Source organism: Anoplopoma fimbria, chromosome 9 (assembly GCF_027596085.1).
Source record: "Anoplopoma fimbria isolate UVic2021 breed Golden Eagle Sablefish chromosome 9, Afim_UVic_2022, whole genome shotgun sequence".
NCBI lineage: Eukaryota > Metazoa > Chordata > Actinopteri > Perciformes > Anoplopomatidae > Anoplopoma > Anoplopoma fimbria.
This window is the reverse complement of record NC_072457.1, coordinates 1,459,981-1,479,964: the sequence shown is the minus strand read 5'-3', so window position 1 is coordinate 1,479,964 and position 19,984 is coordinate 1,459,981. Positions and strand designations below refer to the sequence as shown.

The following is a 19,984-nucleotide window of genomic DNA, read 5'->3' as shown; positions in this document are numbered from 1 at the left end:
ACATCATATCCTTATTTGACAGGCATCATAAGTCCCTCCTTTTTGTGTCACAATGATTTACTTTATTTCAAAATAGCAGCTTTCCTCACTTCCTGAACCATAGCGTTGACATTCCTAGCGATGAATGCAGCTTCTTCCCCAGCAGGTGATTTGGATGAAGACTCCCAACAAATGGCGTTTGTTTTCGTTGCTTTCCTGTCCAGAGTGTTTTGAGTTTGGTCCGTTATGGCCGGTGTTCAGGTCGGCCCTTTAGGTCGTCACTTTTTAGCAGAGAGCAGCTTGGCTCACTTAGCAAACGCCACACAGGACTCCGAAGGACACACATTACATTACATTACAGTCATTTAGCAGACACATGGTCCAACCCGGCCAGGAATACAGCTGACTCACATGGCAACCGGTCCGGCTATAAGCCTTTAAATTGTTGCCGTTTCACATTGTGATGAAATGATCAAAACATGGAGAAATGTGTTTGAATCCACATGAGTCTCAAGTTCCCCGCTTTATTTGCAAAGAAACACTTCCTGTGTGGTCTGCCTACACTTTAAAATAAGTTTTCAAAATTGCCCAAGACACTTTAATATATCTCTTTACGGCTTTTCAAGACAATTTCAGACATCGTTGGCAAAGCCAGTGTAAGCTTTTTATTGAGCAGCAACATTCTCTGAGTGAATTCTCTGGTAAGCAGTGATGCAGGGCTTTTATTGTGAAAGGTATGAATGAAGCTGTAATGCGCTGCTGCTGCAATTAAGAGTTTGCCGACTTTGTTCAGACTTTGGAATGATTTGGGATATAAAGGAGAAACAAAAGGAGAGCTACTACTAAAGACATGTGATCAAATGTGTCCTAGACCACCTCTGCAAGTAGTTTGAGTGACCAGCGCCTGGCTGTTTGAGGGATTTACAGGTGTCAAAAATGACAAACCTGTTTGAACTCTCTGTTAAGATCCACAAAACTGAATCTGCGATTGAAATGGTGGCTGTAAAGAAAAAGAAAACTGTTAAACAGGTTTGTTTGGGAGCTGAGATGGATAAAAATGTAGTTTAAAAGTGGAACAGAACGACTTCGCCCTACATAACATATCATTGAAACTTTTGATGTGAAAGAAAAAGCCAAATCTCAACATCATGTAGTGTGATGTTTATGATCATCCAGAAGAAAAACAGGGAGCCTTAACTTTAAGCTTCAGATAACACCAAAAAAAAGAAAGTGCTAAACACTGAGGTTTAAAAGTCTGCTTGGTCTCACAAGGATAGCAATACAAGCCTGCACACACACACACACACACACACACACACACACACACACACACACACACACACACACACACACACACACACACACTGCGTGATCCATCTTCATCCTGAATCATAAACCTGCCCCAGATTTCACCCGATTCAAAGGACACAGCCGTGTGCTGACCACATCGGTTCAGTGCATTCCTGGTGTTTCTCCCATGATTCAGTTGGTCGTTTTTCAGCGGCTGCCACAAGAACAGAAGCTGTTTTTGTGATTGTAAATGTGAGTTTATGAGAGTAGACGGTAGAAAGTTTGACGATGTTCAATGACACATTTTCCCTCGAGATAGAAATACCTGAACTTACATACCTGCCGATACTGACTACCAATCCAATACCAGCGTGTTGAAAACAAATCATATCTTTATCTATATATAGATATATATAAAACTGTTTTTACAGCCATCCCCAACATAGTTTGTTATTGTGTTCTATAGTAGTTATTTGCATAAAAACACACAATTTAAAAGATTAGGAAATAAAAGATTGTATTTTTATTCATATTATTTGCTTTGGTTGAAATTATTGGAATTATTAGTTTTAATGATGTATTAATGTATTATAAGCTGCTTAAATGAGTTTAAGAGGTCATGGTTCCTTTTCTAATATCTATTTCATAGTTTCTCACCAAAAACTTAAATATACAAAATAACATTTTAACTCACCATGATAACGTTATAATTTACCTTTGGCCAATACTCGTTTTTAAAGAGCATCAATGCATCACAATGCAACCGTATACTGTATATAAGAAGTGGACGTAGTCATTGTGACGTCACCCACTGGTCTGTGGACTGACGTTATGAAGCCTTGAGTTTGTCAATTTCGCTGTCGCCATCTTGGATTATGGCCGTCACCATGTTGTTGTTTTTGGAACCGATCAACGGAAGTTACCATAGTTGGAATGCAGAGGAGTTTACCCTGCTTTATGGTCTGTTTCAGTCTAAATGGAGCATCATTTACTAAATGAACATCATGCTGTATTGAAGAAGACTTGAAACTAGAGATTGAGACCATAAACTCATGTTTACAATGTTTACTGAGGGAATAAATCAAGAGAGAAGTAGAGTCATTTTCTCATAGACTTCTATACAACCAGAGGAGTCGCCCCCTGGTGGACAGGAGAGAGAATGCAGCAGCTTTAAAGACATGAAGCTTTGGATTCACTCAGCAGAACCGGAGGTGCAAACTCCATTAGCGTTACCTGTTAGCTCCGTTATGAAGCCAAGCAGGACTGTGCTGCCCACCAGATGCTAACAGCTAACGTTAACTAGCTCTCCTTCGATTCATTTCAACACAGAGTTTATGTTCGTATTGTAGCATTATCAGTGAAAAACAAATGGGGTGCACAAGAGTGTTTAACCACAGGTGTGTAGTGTTATTTTGCACATGTGCAGTACGGATCGGGTGTTGTTGTTGTGACTGTGTAGCGTAAACGAGCAGTTAAATGATATGACAGCGTGACATCAGATCGGTGCAGAACACTCCTGATCCAGCATGTTAGGCTGCATCAGAGGTGTTTCTGTAACGGAACAACTCGTCTGTCCAGTCTCCAGCTCTGAGCTAACAGCTTTACATGTGTGCTAATGCTTGTGCTCATTTTATGAAAGAAAAACCCATGAAAACTAACATCTAATTGGTAATCATGACGTGGAATGACACACGCTGCTGAGTCAGCACTCTGTCTTTAGTTTGATGTCATAATAGGCACCTACTCATGTCCTGTGTGTGTTTGTGTTCATCTGCATTCGTGCATAGGCAGTGATGGTCGTGACTCCCTCTTGTTGTGACCTCACAGTGTCACATCAGCTGATCCGTGCAGCCCGATCCTCTCACACTCCTTTGTCTCAAGGCCTCTACGTGGCTTTAACATCTATCGGAGGAGAACCTCGACTCACCTTCACGTGTAATCATTCAACACGTTTACTGCATCTCCAGATCTGACATGGCAGAGTTCAAGCAAAGCACGTCACATTTAAAGGTTGTATCTTCACCAGTTTTGTCAGGTAGCTCATCTGAAAAATAAAATATAACCTTAATTCATGCTGTCGCTGATTTTTTGCCTATTTCAACACTTTCCACAGTTATTATAGAAGTGTTACATTACATAACACTCTCTCCGAGCAGCAATCGTTGTCAGTTGGCAACTGCTTCATGAGATTCAGCTCGAAAATCACAATCTATGAAATCAAGCTAATGTTTTATTTCCTTGTGTTTGATTCAATCCTGTATCCGAGTCTTTTCAGGTCCAGTTGTGTGATTTTGTCTGCTGCAAACAGGGCTGATATCACAGCAGACCATGTGCAGGTGAAGCTGGAACATTGAAATAGACAGACAGCTGTTCACTACTTTCTGTATTACTTCTCTGCCCGAGAGAAAGAAACCTTTTCTAAGCTTCCTTCTTAATATTGCAACATTCTTATTCTGTTACAGTAGCTAACTCGCTTCTTGAAACATACGCAAAATCATAAACTATACTAAATTATCATTCTATATTTAAACATAAGTCTAACTATAGTTTTTTACATTGCTACTGATGCTTTTCATGCTGTGTGGAGGCCTTTCCCCCGGCTACATCTCTGACCTTATGACTGTCTTTGGAGCTGAGAGGTTGCCTGGTTCTTCAGCATGTCCTGACTATTTATTTTGTCAAACTCTGAGTTAAAGAAAATAAAATAGTTTTTAGGCTTTTGCAATTATGTCCCTCCAGCCCAACGCATCCTCATACAACTTTTTCGTATGATATCCTACAAAAAATGACTCCTAATTTGAATGCGTTTTCCTATGAAACACGTGTCAGCCTCTGCTCGTTACGTGCATACAGTCTTTTCAAAATAAACTTCCATCTTAACAGGTTAGAACTAACTACTCAGTTAGGTTTCGGAAAAGATTGTCGTATGTGTTAAAATGAAGTACATCAGTTACGTGACAAATAATTCAACGTTAACTTCCCGTTTCACATAGTCTTGCTGTCTTAATACCATCTCGTACAAGATTACATGTATAACAGAAAACATTTTGTGGGATATCTACGCATTACTGCACATTATTTATTTCCTATGTGTAGCTGAGAATGCTGGATGAGATCAGCTGTGGTTCAAGCGAGAGTACAATGTGGTTTATACAGCTCCACATATGTGAGCGGCTCCAGAATATGCGACTAGTCTCGTCTGAAACACAATTGATGTTGAGATCAGATAAGACCAGTATGTGTAAGTGCAAACTAGAGCACAGCTACAAGGTGAAATACAAAAGCAATTTCAACAATTCTATGGATAAAATGAGAGCAGTGTTAGGGATAAAGCGTTACAATGCTCAGACTGCTTCTTTGCAGAACTTTAAAAGTAGTGCTCTAACAAGTGACTTCTCTCAGTAGGTAACACTGTAATGTAACAAGTTACGTTTAAAAGTAACGTTACCAAACGCTGAACGATAGTTATAAATATAACTATGGTTCAATGAATTCTGGATGACCAACAGACACGGTGGAGGTGACAGAAATACCAACTAGTTGGTAAACAAGTTCTCGCTTTCTACTCTACAAATACCGTTGTGACCGTCAAACTACGGAGCTAAAGATTTCCCTCTAACGCCATTTATTTTATTTATTGTATTTGATTACATACGAAGGCAATGCAAAGACGCGAATGGACGCGAGTAAACGCACAATTCTGCATCGGAATGACACAAACGCGAATAACGCAAAATGTGTCTCATTCATGCTTCAGATGATGTCATGAACCCAGACATGATGGCGTTAAGTTTCCCGGGATACCTGAGACTTTCACAACATGCACAAAGCAGCAAAGGCGGTTATTTCAGCCATGATTGATGCAACGTTGTCTACACTGAGGGAGCAACCACTCCTCCGCTAAATTCCTTAAGTTTGCTGTGAATGCAGCATGAGTGCTAATGCTACGCTAGTTGTATACACATAACGGTGGGGAAGGTGCCTTAATCAGGAGCCTTACAACATGCAAAATGCAACACATCTAATGACCTCCATTTTTGATAAGAGAAAAAGTCACAAAGAAATGTTGAATTATTAGCTGGTTTTATTTGTAATGGCCTCAATAGAAGACACATCACTTATTTTTCAAGCTCTCTAGAAGATATGGTGCATGTTTAATAAAAGCTACCTGTGTGACTGCATTATGAAATCATATTAAAGACAGGGTCATGGGAATGGATCAATAGTTTTGGAACTACTTAGACTCTGCTTTTGTTGTGAGTTTAAGGACAAAACGTGTTGATTTCTTAAGACAGAGAACATGAAAACTTGGCAAAAGAAGGGTTGTAAAAATTGTGTCAACTCACCGACACATTTGTCGATTGCGAAAGCAGCCACGCCAACTCACTGCATGTGAAATTCTTATTTTTGTGTGAGTGGCTTTACTTTTCACACTCTTAAGCTCGCTCGGTGTCCTTGGCACCGGAGGTTTTTTTTACTAAACGGTTAAGAGCAGAGAGAGGAATCTGAGAGAGGCTTCGTCTTCAGAGCCACAGTTGCTTTATAGCTCTGTGGTGCAGAGAAAGAGAAAGAGAGAGAGAGAGAGAGAGGAAGAGAGAGAGGAATTGGGAGGTGTTGAGAAAGAGGAAAAAAAAAAAAGAGGGAGGAAAAAAGAAGAAGAGAGAGAAAGAGCAGGGTTTTTCTGTCACACCCCCTCAGGCGTCCTGTGCTATCTTTAACACACAGGCCTACGTTCTATCTAACCTATCTCGCCCCGGCTTTTAACATAATACGTCACGGTGCGTGCTTTTATTTTAATGCTCGGGACAGGATGTACAGAAGCCTCTGACTGACTTGTCACCGCGGCGACACGTTAGCATCAGACAACAGGGAAAGATCACATGTGACAGTTTCATGTCGAGCCAGCAGATTTGATTACGGCTTCATGCTTAGGCCTGTGTACAAATGTTGTGGCGTTTGAGTTGTGTGTGTGTGTGTGTGTGTGTGTGTGTGTGTGTGTGTGTGTGTGTGTGTGTGTGTGTGTGTGTGTGTGTGTGTGTGGCAGGCTGTCTCAGAGTTGGAGTGCATTACGGCGATGACATTAATTATGCTAATAGCCATCAGCTCCCTCGGCGTTGCAGTGCTGATCGTCAACAGAGCCTCTTTATCTAAAGCTCCGGCTACTGATGCGCCAGGATAGGAAGTAACTAATTACATGGAATCAGATTACCTTTATCTAAAGCTCTAGTTCGTGGGTTCGGCCGATAGCGGAGGGCAAATGACTTGTAATCTGATGACTGAGGTAATCTGGAAGTTGAAATCAGATGGTCTCAGTCAGACATGTTGTAGGTAGAGATGGGGACCAGCTGATTATATGGAATCTGATTCGCAAAAAACAAAAAAAAAGGCTTCATTAGTTGACATGGCGGGAGGAGAAGAGATGATTACAAGATGATTTGTAAAAAAGTGATCTGATTATGAGATCTGTATGCTCTCAGTTAGGAAAATGCAGATAGATCTTTTATTTTGTCCTGAGGTGGTGAGTTTGAGCATTAACCTGTGAGAGAAAGAGACATAGAATGAACATTAAAACAGGGAAAGAATGTCATAACAATCTTTAATAAAATAGAAAATAAAACATTAAAAAATAAGAATAAGATAAAAAAAAGTTTAAATAAAATTGGAATTGTATAAATAGAATGCACATGAAAAAAATCCATGGAATAATAATAATAGAAATGATAATAATAAAAAAGAATAAGTTTATAATAATTATAAACTTAATAATATTAGTAATAATAGTAATAATATTTGTAATATGAAGAATATTAATTATAATACAGAATTTAAGTGATTATAAACATCATAGTAAAAATTATAATAATAGGCATCATAATAATAATAATAATTCCCATATTTGCAGCTGCTCTTTGGTTTTAGTGTTGGAGTGTAAACATTAATCAGAATACAGAACATATGATGTACTAATGTTGTAGCTGATGCTTCCTGTATTGTGTGACAAAATCAACAATATGATCATTTCTAATTTCTCTCTGAGTTCATCATCATGATCATAATTGCAACATAGTATCATCAGATATCACTGAACATCTGGAGGCACCGTCACTAAAACAAATCATTTCCCCACATTTCTGATATCACAAGTAACCAATTTTAAAGGAGAGCAAAGGTCAAAGCCTTTTCATGTCAAAGCTAAAAGATGGAACACACTATTTGTGGTGTTTTCTGGAGGAGTGCTGGCTCAGAGAAAAGAGGAGCCATTGTTCTGCCTCTGCACTGAGGCCGGTAAACAGTCAGCATCCAGCGGCGCTCTGTGGGCGAGCTGTTGTTGATACCGTAACAGAAGTGAGTGACGGGTCACGGCGGCCGTCAGACCTCAGCCGTCAAGGTGCTGCAGCCACACGACTCTGAACAAAGACACAAACACACACACACTAATGGAAACAGCAGCATATCTATCAACATAAAGTCTAAACCCAACAATGTTGTTGTTATCTTACTTATTACCTCCTGAAAGTCAGGTCACATGTGAGTTTAAATAAGGTGCACTGCTGTTTTCCTCTCATGACCCCTTAAGACCTTTTAATAATTATAGAATATGAAAGATGGAAAACTTGGGCTTTCAAAAATGAGGGATCATTTGCTCAAATTTTATGGAAATTCTACACTACATGTGTCGGTTCAGTTCTATCAGTATTTAGAATTATTCAGTTTACATGTTTAACTCAAGCCTTGCATATATATATATATATATATATATATATATATATATTGATAAGTGATCAGATGCAAAGTCCATGCAGCTTCTGAGGGCTATAGTAACCTTATTAATTAACCTCCGAGTTTTAATGTCAATATGTACAGCACAGGAATCCACATTATTTCTGCACAAAATAAAGGTCAACTCGATAACTTTTTGACGCTGCAATGTCATGTTTAAATCAAGCAGTCAAGGCGACAGAACTTACATCCACTTAATATACATTTTTTAATCACATTTATTTATCACATATTCCTAAATCATTTTTATTATTATCACTATTATGCACTCAAGGAAATATTAATCAAACTATTCAAACTACAAATGAACTCTTCATATATTATACACAATATATTCTAGATATTCTTGTGCATCATTATATATACATTTCCCAGACACTGAGCGTAATAAACTTTGAATCTTTGAGAACTTTTCGTCTCTCAATTGGAATTTTAAATAAAACGTTCAGTGTGTTTGAACGAACGGCATGAATTTAAGTCAGAATCAGAATCATCTTTATTGTGTTCACATACAAATCGGGTTTTCTCAATGCACATTTTACAGAGATTCTGCTAAATGCTCGGACAACAAAGCTGAATAGAGATAAGTAAACATTACTATAATGTATAAGTCGGTAAAAAAAACAGGTGTATATACAAGTACACATAATAAAGAGAGAGCCAGCAGCCGTCCAGTCTGCTCCAGCTGGATTCCCTCTGTGAGCCCGTCATACTGGACGGATGGCCCCGTGTCGATGGTCCAGCTGTGGAGGCTGTCGCGGTTCTTCCATGATGGATCTTGCCCCAGGACAGGTCTCTGGTTCTGAGGCACAGACCGGCGCTGCCCCGGGGGCCCCGAGCCTTGACAGGTGGAGCTCAGCGGGCTCTTAAACGCAGCTATTAATCTCCATCGCGGCGGGTTTGAGAGCCAGCAGGGTGTGTGTGTGTGTGTGTGTGTGTGTGTGTGTGTGTGACAGGAGATATGTTTCTGGGAATGAGGTGTCTGAGAGTGTGTGTGTGTGTTTGACCTAGCATTCAATCTGAGCTTTCATCACACTCAACATCATTTTGTTACTGAAGACATCTGAAACCTTTTGAACCTCTGCAGTTAATCAGTTCCATGGAAGCAGCCTGGATTCACAAAACACTACGTTCGCTTTGGTTTGAACAAAACGTCCTTTGGGCTTTTGAAACCTTTTTAAAACATAGAACCCATTAGGTTCTTTGCAAACTCACAGTTTAGGAACAATGCTCTAAGCTATGACATGTTGGTGTTTTGGATGTTTCCTCGTGATAGAAGCAGAGTGTTTATGATCCATGTGTGAATGTGAATGTCAGTGTTATTGAGCCTTTTGAGGAGAGAGATGAGTCACGTAGAAACTGTAGTCACAGAAACATGCTAGTGTTGCTGCTATGAAGGATGCATGCAGCTAAAATATGTTGTTTTCATTTTTATATGTAGAAATGTGTTACATGTGTTTGTGTGTTTGTGTGTATGTATTTACCACATGGAGATATGAACTCTTCAGAAAATAAGGGAACTTATTGTCACCTCCGAAATTAAATCTGTCAGCATGAAGTTAAAAGAATTTTGCATCGAAACCGACTTCCTCCAGAAAACAAATTCTTCTCGTTTTCTGTCCGCAAAATGTTCACGTTCTGTTTGAAAGTATGCATGAAAAAAAACAGTGTATTGAAATGTGATTATTGCACGAAAAAGCGTGTAAAGGCCTTTAGACCCAGAATGATTAAGTTAGGATTAAGTCACGTCTTAGCATATAACTTACAAGGCTTGTTAATTGACTACATTGTTCAGGGACACAAATTGTCTTTTGTTTGTTTTTTGGGTCGCTTTTGGCAAAAATAATGCCAATAAAAGGTCAAATAGGAGCCTTATTGGTGGTGGACACATGAATTAAATGTATATTTTAGAATATTTAAAAAAATGAGGAGGATGAGTCCAACAAACAGGACTTTAACCAGAAAACTGGTTGATTGGTAGTGTTTTTGTTGTCTAAACCTAACTGTTGGTTTTGTTGTCTAAACCTAACTGTTGGTTTTGTTGCCTAAACCTAACTGTTGGTTTTGTTGCCTAAACCTAACTGTTGGTTTTGTTGTCTAAACCTAACTGTTGGTTTTTTGTAAACCTAACTGTTGGTTTTGTCTAAACCTAACTGTTGGTTTTGTTGTCTAAACCTAACTGTTGGTTTTGTTGTTTAAACCTAACTGTTGGTTTTGTTGTAAACCTAACTGTTGGTTTTGTTGTTTAAACCTAACTGTTGGTTTTGTTGTTTAAACCTAACTGTTGGTTTTGTTGTCTAAACCTAACTGTTGGTTTTGTTGCCTAAACCTAACTGTTGGTTTTGTTGCCTAAACCTAACTGTTGTTTTGGTTTTAACTGTTGTTTTGGTTGTCTAAACCTAACTGTTGGTTTTGTTGTCTAAACCTAACTGCTCAGTATCATGACACTGCTTGTGTCAAGTGTTTATGTTAACATAAAAAGTCTATGAAAGTCTATTTTTTTTTTAATGATCAAGCCTCGATCTTTCTCTGCCACAAAAACTCCCCAGAAATACAATAGTTGCATCATGTTCCAAAGGACTAAATATCGTATTACTTTCAGCCGTTTGATTTCAGACACAATCATGTCATTCGATGCAGTGAACATCGACTCAATGACTGAACATGAGATCTTACATTCATCAGAATGTATGTATTTACATTATAAACACCACATTTATCATCTTCCATCACTCAGCGGCGGTTTAACCCCTAATGACCTTCTCCTCATTAGCTAATTAATGCAGTCGATCCACCTTCGCTTTGCAGCAGCAGCAGCAGCAGCAGCTCTCCTCTTCCTCTCTCCTCTGTCGTGGCGGGGTATCTACGGCCACATGGCGCTGCGTAACTATGGCGATTCAGCGCTCTGTCGGCGGGCACAAGGCCGCCTGTCAAACAGGCATCACGGCCTCTCAATCAAAGAGGCTGTTTACGAGGACTCACACGCCACCTGGGACTGACACACACTCCGCTCTGCACCGGGGGGGGGGGACATCCACACACACACACACACACACACACACACACACACACACACACACACACACACACACACACACACACACACACACACACATTTACGGGAACATATTACAGACATGAGGACATTCAGAATTAACACACAACAGGCGTTAACAATACGTTTAATATTTTCAAAAAAGCGAGAACATGCTTATATGCTCATCTAAATAATTTCTAAACATGCACCATGTGATTGTTTATCCCTGTGTTATGATTAAAACTGCATGAACATGTTCTATTATTAAAACAAAGAAATCTGAAGCTTGTGCTTTCTAGTCAACAGCCTCACTGATACCTAGAAAGGACCAAACCTTTGCAGAAAAATGTCACCGTTTCTCAATCGACTTTCATACAGTCCTATGTTATGTGGTATAAACTGTATAAATGGATATATAACACGCAAGAAATCTGACAGGTTGCAACCCATGTGTTTTTTCTCTTAATGAGCTTTATTTAATGTCAAGCTAATCTGATCAGAGGAAAAATAAATCCCCCCTTTGGTTAAACTGTGATTGTTTCATTGTGGACTAGAAAAAGTGTAGTGTGTTTTTGCTGCAGTGTTTTTTAAGTTTAGGAATAGTTTAAAGACATCCAGAAGAGTCCTCGACAAATAAAACTCCACCAACCAATGGGTAACGTCATGACGACTACGTCCACTTCTTGAATACAGTCTATGATGTACACTAATATTATACAAAGGAGCTTTACTGATTGGTTCCCAAGATGTTACGCTGCGGAAAAATACGTTTTTAGAAACAAGGTTTGATTTTTCTAATCTGTCACATCGCAATTAAAGGCGTCAACCAATCAAGTTGTGACGAAAGCACATATTCAAACGGTGCATGATAGAGTCCAACAACAAAGCAAACTTTATCATTCTTTTCAATCTCCACTCCTTGTGTTCTTACCCTTCACAATAAAAGCCCCAGAGACAGAGAGGTAGCTTATATTAGCTTATGCTAAACAACAGTTGACCTCAGACAGAAGCAACTCTGGCTCAATAAGATCAATTCAACCTTTCATTGTAAAGTTCTGCGACTGTCGAAATTTGCATTGCTGCCAGAATTTAAAGTTTAGATGCAAAACATTCGCAGGCGAGTATTCTGCATTTTCATGTAAAGGGCTTTAGTGTGGACATAACTTGGGTAAAGTTGAACCAAATAATGTATTATTATTCATGTATTCATTTTAAGTTTATTTTAAGAGGCCTGGAGAGAAAAAGAAAAAAAAAGTTAGAAAAGAGAGATTTTCATTATTTTGTGTAACAGAAGTAACATTGCTTTATATATCTTTAAGTGTTAATTTAACTTAAGAGCCCACTGTTTTACAGTATAGTAACAGAACGGCATGTGCTGAGTTTCACAGCGGAGTCCGATGTTTCGCCGTAGTAACAGTATGTCACGTTCTTTGTGTTGCCGTATAATAGGTTGAGTGTAGCGGAGAGCTGTTGGCACCTCCACACAGTCTGTTTAACGCCTGGTGGGAGAGGTGCTGACAGGCCCAACTGCTCCCTAATCCTACAGACATCAGGAGCCAAAGGGAATGACCAGGGAGCCCTGCGTGTGTGTGTGTGTGTGTGTGTGTGTGTGTGTGTGTGTGTGTGTGTGTGTGTGTGTGTGTGTGTGTGTGTGTGTGTGTGTGTGTGTGTGTGTGTGTGTGTGTGTGTGTGTGTGTGAGCAATATGTATGTACCGTGTGTCTCCTTCTGCATTGACAGACTCGCTACTGACTCCAGATCTGTTTGCATTTTGATTTGATGACTAAGTATCGTTAGTATATTATCGATACTAATACTCTTATAGATACTGATTATCGCTTCTTTTTATTAGTTTGTGAGGAAAATAATCAACATTGCTTCATTGTTCTTGTACGTAAACAAATGGTCTTTCTTGAGCATCAATAAAATAAGCTAAACAATAAAAGTGATTAGCTTGATTTATTAACCTATTCTTATGATCAAACTCCTTATGGCATCACTAATGTTACCTGCAGGCGGCAACCTCTGGTTCTGCAGAGAGAAGCCAATGCTGAAGTGTCTTAAAGCTGCATTCTCTCTCCTGTCCACCAGGGGGCGACTCCTCTGGTTGTATAGAAGTCTATGAGAAAATGACTCTACTTCTCTCTTGATTTATTCCCTCAGTAAACATTGTAAACATGAGTTTATGGTCTCAATCTCTAGTTTCAAGTCTTCTTCAATACAGCATGATGTTCATTTAGTAAATGATGCTCCATTTAGAGTCAAACAGACCATAAAGCAGGGGATGCTTTAGGGCGGGGCTACACACTGATTGACAGGTCGACACCAGAGACGTTTGGTAAACCAGATCAGTGTGAATGCAGAGTAAAGCAGCTCCATTATGGAGTTAGTCTTAGTAGTAACATATGGTCAAGCTGATGGGAGTAACAATGATGTCATCTGTACGCTGCATGAGTCATTAACAGTGTTATGAACACATAAACATTGTGTGTGTGTGTGTGTGTGTGTGTGTGTGTGTGTTCCCAGTCTCTATGTGATGCATTGGCCCATTGATTTCTGACATGCAGCCCAGCACACACATGTTACAAGACATAAAAAACTATATGTAATGTATCTTCTCATGCACTGTGTTTTATATCTCATTTTTCGAGCGTTCTTCTACAAAAAAGTTCAGCAACAGTTGCATGCATGCAGTGTTTTCAAAGTAAACTTCTGTTTTCACTATAAAAAAACTTTAGGAAAAGATCTAAAAATGGAGCAGAATCAAAACGTGGTCGGCTAGAAAATAGATGCAGAATTCTTTGAAAATATTTCAGTTATTGTTGTTTTTTCTATTGTTTTTTCTGTTGCTGTTTTTTTTTATTGCTTATTTAAATAGTTTTATTTTATTTTTATTTTTAACTTCTGCTATGTCTCTTGTGGATTACCTTTGTAAGTTGCAAACGGGACTAATAAAGGATTATCTTATCTTATCTTATCTTACCTCAAATAAATAATATTTCCAGCATTGAGCTCTATTAGTTGGTAATGATTGATTAAACAATTGATTTAGAAGACATCAATAAGAACAACTCACTAACTCGCTGGTGCTTTTGCTTTTAAATTCAGAAATATTGCAGTTATAAATGGTGGTTGTTCATAAATAAATGCTTTGTAAACAGCAGGAAATCATACAAATTGATTCTGAGTGATTAATGCAAATTACAGTGACTTTTTGTATGTTTAGCTACAAACACTATGAGAACAGCCTGAATAAAGAGTGAACTAGGATCATCCAGAAGGAGGAAAACCTCGAGACTTTCTTTTCTTCATGTTGTGTTGCTCGCTAAATGTGTTGAGAAAAGGATGGTAGCTTTTTGGAATAATTTCCTTGTCATTTAATATTTCTGTTTTTAGCTTCCATTAGTGAACACAAGTTTAAGATGCAATAAGAGATAACTGTTATTGTCTCTGGAACAAATTACGGATCAATCAAAGCCAATATATGCATATTCAAATATGTCCATAATAACCTGAGAACTGTTTGGACAGAATGTAATAGTGGATGTAGTTTGCAATTTTTTCCAACACATTTGACACTTAATTAAATAAGGAACATTTCCTCAGGCTACATTTGCTTTTGTGATGATCCAACTTTTGAGTTTGGGACTTATTTCTCATCATGTAGCTTTATAGAGATCTCTTATCAGTGAAAATCAGCAGGTGTATTGACGCATTATCGTTTTCAATCAACCACTGAATCAATAAACCTTTTAAAGAAGAAGAATCTGTAGAAACATAAATCTCTATAATCCGGAGGTAAACTGTGTGAGAGATGCCCAGATATCATTGCTCCACTCCACAAAGTGAAACTCATCAGGTTTTGATTCATCAGATTTTGATTCTCAGCGTGGAATGAGTTTACAGCTTAGCGCCAGATGTGGCTAACTCCCGGTAACGGTAATTGTGCAGCATTAAGGAGGCTGTGATGAACTCTGGTGGTCTGCAGTTACTCTGTGTGTGACAGACGGCTGCATTTGGGAGTTTTCCCTCATTTAGTTAACGTTTTATCAGCCTTCTGTGGGTTGACGAGTGATTCTGTGCAAATATGTGTGTGTGTGTGTGTGTGTGTGTGTGTGTGTGTGTGTGTGTGTGTGTGTGTGTGTGTGTGTGTGTGTGTGTGTGTGTGTGTGTGTGTTCCTGCACTACTACCTTTGTGAGGACCATGTGTTAGAGACCATGTGAGGACCTTTGGCATGTCCTCACCTCTTCAAAAGGACTGTTTGAAGGTGAAGACTGAAAACTTATTTTCTCAATCAGTAATCACAAAATGTTTTCATAGCATATTTTAATTGCTAAAAGCTGTAGATTTAATGATGTTTTTGAGTGACAGTGTTTTAAATGTTGTTGAAACAAGATTATAATGCGAAGTTTGCCGGGTGGATTTTCTGAAGTGGCTACTATGAGTCTCCTGAGATTGTAAATCATACCTGTAGCCATTTATGACCTTTTTCAATAACATTCATTTTCTTACGCATATTTTTCTTTCTCAATTTAGATGCTAGTTGTATATATATGCAGTTCTTTTTCAATTTAAGCTCTGTCCACACTCGCTATCTCTCAGCAGGGTTACACTATCAGAGTAGAGAAGGCAAGTAAGGTAACGATTACTTTAATTAACAACTGAGTGTTTTCCTGAATGGATTTCTGATTTCAGTGCCACAGTTACGGAGCAAAGGCTGAAGTACCGGGAGGAAAGGGTCAAGAGGAAAACCGAGCCTGAAGAGATGAAATGTACCATTATTCAGATTTTGTATTATCCATGAATTTACTTTAGGCTGTTCTCTCACAAAAAGCAGTTACTATTGCGTAGCCTGTTGAGCATGTAAAGCGTCTCAGATGGAGCTTCTTATAGTTTCATCTGCATTTATGAGTTCAGAATACCAAATCTATTTTGAGCAAGAGAGATTTCTTTATGTCTTTAATCGCAAGGTAGAGTGAATTTCTATTGTGTGCTTTGGTGATCTTTAATATGAAGTCATGGATGCGCTGAAGAAGTTGCATGATTACAAAGTTGTTATGTCTTTCTGTTGGTCAGTATGCACTTCATTCTCCCTGCATGAGATCCATAGAGTAAGTAGCTCGACAGTGAATCCGTTACTGACACTTTTAACCACTCACTGATCAATTGCAGCTGCTTAATGACCCAGTAAAAGACTGGGGTTGTATTGTGCAGGTTGTGTTGTTGTGTCGGTGTGTAAACGTAACAATGAAATGGAGTCTTTTGCCGTAAAAATAGAGCTTGCATGCTCATCCATTGTCCCCCTGTTTGTTAAAGCTACTTTATATCTTTATCTTGTTTTCAGTAGTCGTGTAACAGTGAAAAAAGAAACACATACTAAGATGTTTTCCCATTTATAGTCCTGTTCTACTGTGAACTAGATTGTTATTGTACAAAAAACATGTGAAGAAACAAAGATTGCCTACTTCATAGCATGGGTATGAATTGACTTTATATTTTGTGATCCCAGTCAACTATTTTCCATTCAATTTTTGAATTCAAATGTTTCACCCTTTCCATTTGGCAGGTTGAAATAAAAAAAAAAAACATTTTCAGTGCAAATCTAGAACACCAATTTTTTGACAAAAAATATGTATTTAACTTTATGACTTAAATGCGTTTTAATACAGAATACATCATCATCAGCATAGAATATTTTTGGTTCAGAGTTTTTTCCTGGATATGTAATTTTAAGGGCGTAATTTCCACCGGGGATTTTGCGATTTCAATCCCCCTATATTTTTCTTGCTTAAGTATCTCCAGACATTGTCCACTTACTGTCCAGCCATCGTCATCCAGATGAGGGAAGATCTGACTTGATATACTCGCCTTCAATAATAAGTGTATTGACAGCGATAAACTTCCAGAGCAGCGGCGAGTGCAAGGATGAGAACTTTGCAGACTCTTTTAAGCCTCCAAAAAAATGATTTGTCAATTGTTAATTCCGTTTCGAGGGAATTCTCCTGGAATAGCGTTGTTTTTGACGTATTTCACGAATAAGTTTCTAATCTCGGTCCTCAGACGTACACATGGGGAGGAGGTTTAGGTGGATTGGTGGGTTAACACCGGACTTTCACCCACCTAATTTTAAGTTTTATTAATCATAACCAAGTAGTTTTGTTGCTTAAAGATAAACAAGTAATTGGAGTTTTGTTTCGATTTACAGCGTTATCTTTGTTGAAACTGCAACTGTAATCCTCAAGAAAATAAGTTTCCCCTGAAACATAGTGAGAAAGTATTTTTGTAGGAGACAGGGTTGCAAACAGGCTAAACTTCCTTATTTGTTCATTTTTGGCAATTGGTAGTTTTAGATGACAGAACTGAACATCAGTGAAATAAGAGAATTAAGTATTGAGCTCTTTGTTGTAAATGTACAAATACAACATGATGTATCAGAAAGTATCAGCCAGTAAACATAACGTTACAATACAGAGGTTTACAGCATTTCTTCTTTTCCTATTATCCTGCCATAATTATGAAAATGGAACCAAACCTAAACGCCCTCTTCTATATTTTACTTGTACCGAGTTAATATAATGTGATTCATTCATGCAAAACAGCTGATGTCACGTGACTGTCCTGTTTTGAGACAACAGGAAGCTTCTCTTTGCCACAGCAGGTACTGTAGCGCACGAGTCGAGTCAGACTAAAGCCAAACGATTTCCTGAAGCCTCTCGGAGTTTACGTTCAGGTCAGTGCAGTGACGGCAGCGTTCGGACACAAAATGGCCTCCAGCTGTCTGCTTGTTTGTTTGTTTTGTAACTCCGCTCAGACATGCTGACGGGCAGGTGACACACGCAGAAACAACTTTGATTCAGCGCAGGTTTGCAGTGAATGTGTGTTTGTGTGTGAGAGTAAGAGGAGACATTTTTGTGTGTTCATATTATCTCATTATTTTCAAACCTCATTGTGAATGAAGTGACTGTTAAAACACGCCGCGTCGGCCATCTGCTCGATATACAGCGGAGTGTCATTATCTCACAGCATCACATGTTTCAGAGGGTTTTGAAGCTCCAGATTGTTTGCTGTTCTGTTCTTGTAAAGACGTACTGTTGAATTTATAAAGTCAGGAAAAAAATATACTAATCAACAAACTGGACACCCCAAACAGATGTCACATCTCTAGAGACATAATTGTCAGTGTTTCGCCAACAATCAACTCATTGAACGTTTAAAAAGACTCAACCCTGATGCTCAATAAGCCACTGATCAGACCACAGCCTGTATATAAGAAGCGGACGTAGTCATCCCCCTTTGGTTTGTTGATGGGCAGTTTTGAAGCCATAGTTCGTCTTTTTGGCAGTCGCCATCTTGGATTTTGGTGCAACCAATGAATAGAAGTTACCATGTTTGGACTGAGGAGGAGTGATTAGAGAGGCACAAATAATAAAACAGCTAGAACAGTCTGGTAAATTCAGAAAATTACATCAACTTACAGTAATACAGTGCAAGAAAAGACAACACTTATGCCATATTACAATATCCACAATCTAAGACAATATCTAGTCTCATAGCTGAATATAAATATAATAAATTGTCCTAATGTACACTTTGAAAAAGGAATACACTAAATGTCTGTGCATTCTGAACTTAAAAAAATTGAGAGCTGACTTTAGGCTGAAATCTCAGATTTTGGGATGCAAACTTGTTCGGTACTTTTTCGATTCTGGTAGAAATAAAAAGTCTCCTTTTTTGGAGTTGCATTCAACATAACTTGACTTTAACGTAGTTGATATAATAATGTGGTATAGAGAAAAAAAGGGTGTTCATGACACAGAGACATCAAAAATGACACAAAAGCTAGTTGTCAAAGACCTTGTTCAAACTAGCGTTAGACTGATGGATCAATGGAAGCAATATATCAGCTGATATTAGTTCATTAACATTTATCATTATCAGCTTTTATATTGGCTGATAAGTAACAAGAAATTACTGTAAAGAAAAGCCAAAAGCATGTCTGAATGAAACATTGAACAGAGAGCACAGACAAATGTATTTTTCCACTATTAAATGTACTCCACATTACAGACTTGGATCACAATTATATACAGTATATGTATATATATATAAAAAGAAATGAATGGATAATGGATGTTTGTTTACATAATGTAGTAACTCTCAAAAGACATTCTGGTCTGGTCTCCAGTTCATTATTGGTAGGGCTACAGTTAGAACATGTAAAATATACGTTCATCATATCGTGAAAAATAATAATAAAATAGAATAACAACTTTTCCATGAATAGATTTCCCATTAAAGAGTTTTAAATGTTGTTTGTGAGAGAATCTCAGCTCAGTGTTTTGCCCACGCCGAGGAAGAAGCTGGTGTTTAAATATGCTCCTTGTGATATTAGATGAGGATTATTCTGCTAACGTTCCTCTGACGCTGAATTAGAAAGTGTTTTGAAGTCGTAGTGAAACACAACCTCTTGGTTTCAAGATATTTACAGAAGTAAATAGTTTATGAACTTAAGAAGGGGCACATTTTTGTTTTGTTTTTGATTCTAAGCATCCCTCCCTCCCTCCCTCCCTCCCTCCCTCTCTGCCCTCGGTTCCTTCCTGCTTGTTGTGAAACGCTCCGGCGTTTGTTGAATATTCAGATCATTTAGACGGCAGGAGGGAAGGAGAAACAGGAGAGGAAAAGATGCAAAACAGAGGAGGAGGATGAAGAAGGGAAAGAGAGAGACGGATGGATGGAGGGCGATCCAAACTCTGCAGCCGGTGGCTTCTGTTCTTAAATGACGGAGGCCGGAGGGCGAGAGCTGCAGAGAGGAGCTACTCAGAATACTGGATGCTCCCTCCTCCCTCCTCCCTCCTCCTCCCTCTCACTTTCAACCCCTCCCACATTCTCAAGGAATCA

At 38.6% G+C, this 19,984-nt stretch overlaps 1 protein-coding gene across 1 annotated transcript in view; it reads left to right on the top strand.

Annotated features, from left to right (window-relative positions):
* Positions 1-19,984, top strand: part of LOC129096253 (voltage-dependent calcium channel gamma-2 subunit-like) — a 61,567-nt gene that overhangs the window by 685 nt on the left and 40,898 nt on the right. The gene's annotated exons all lie outside the window — the stretch shown is intronic.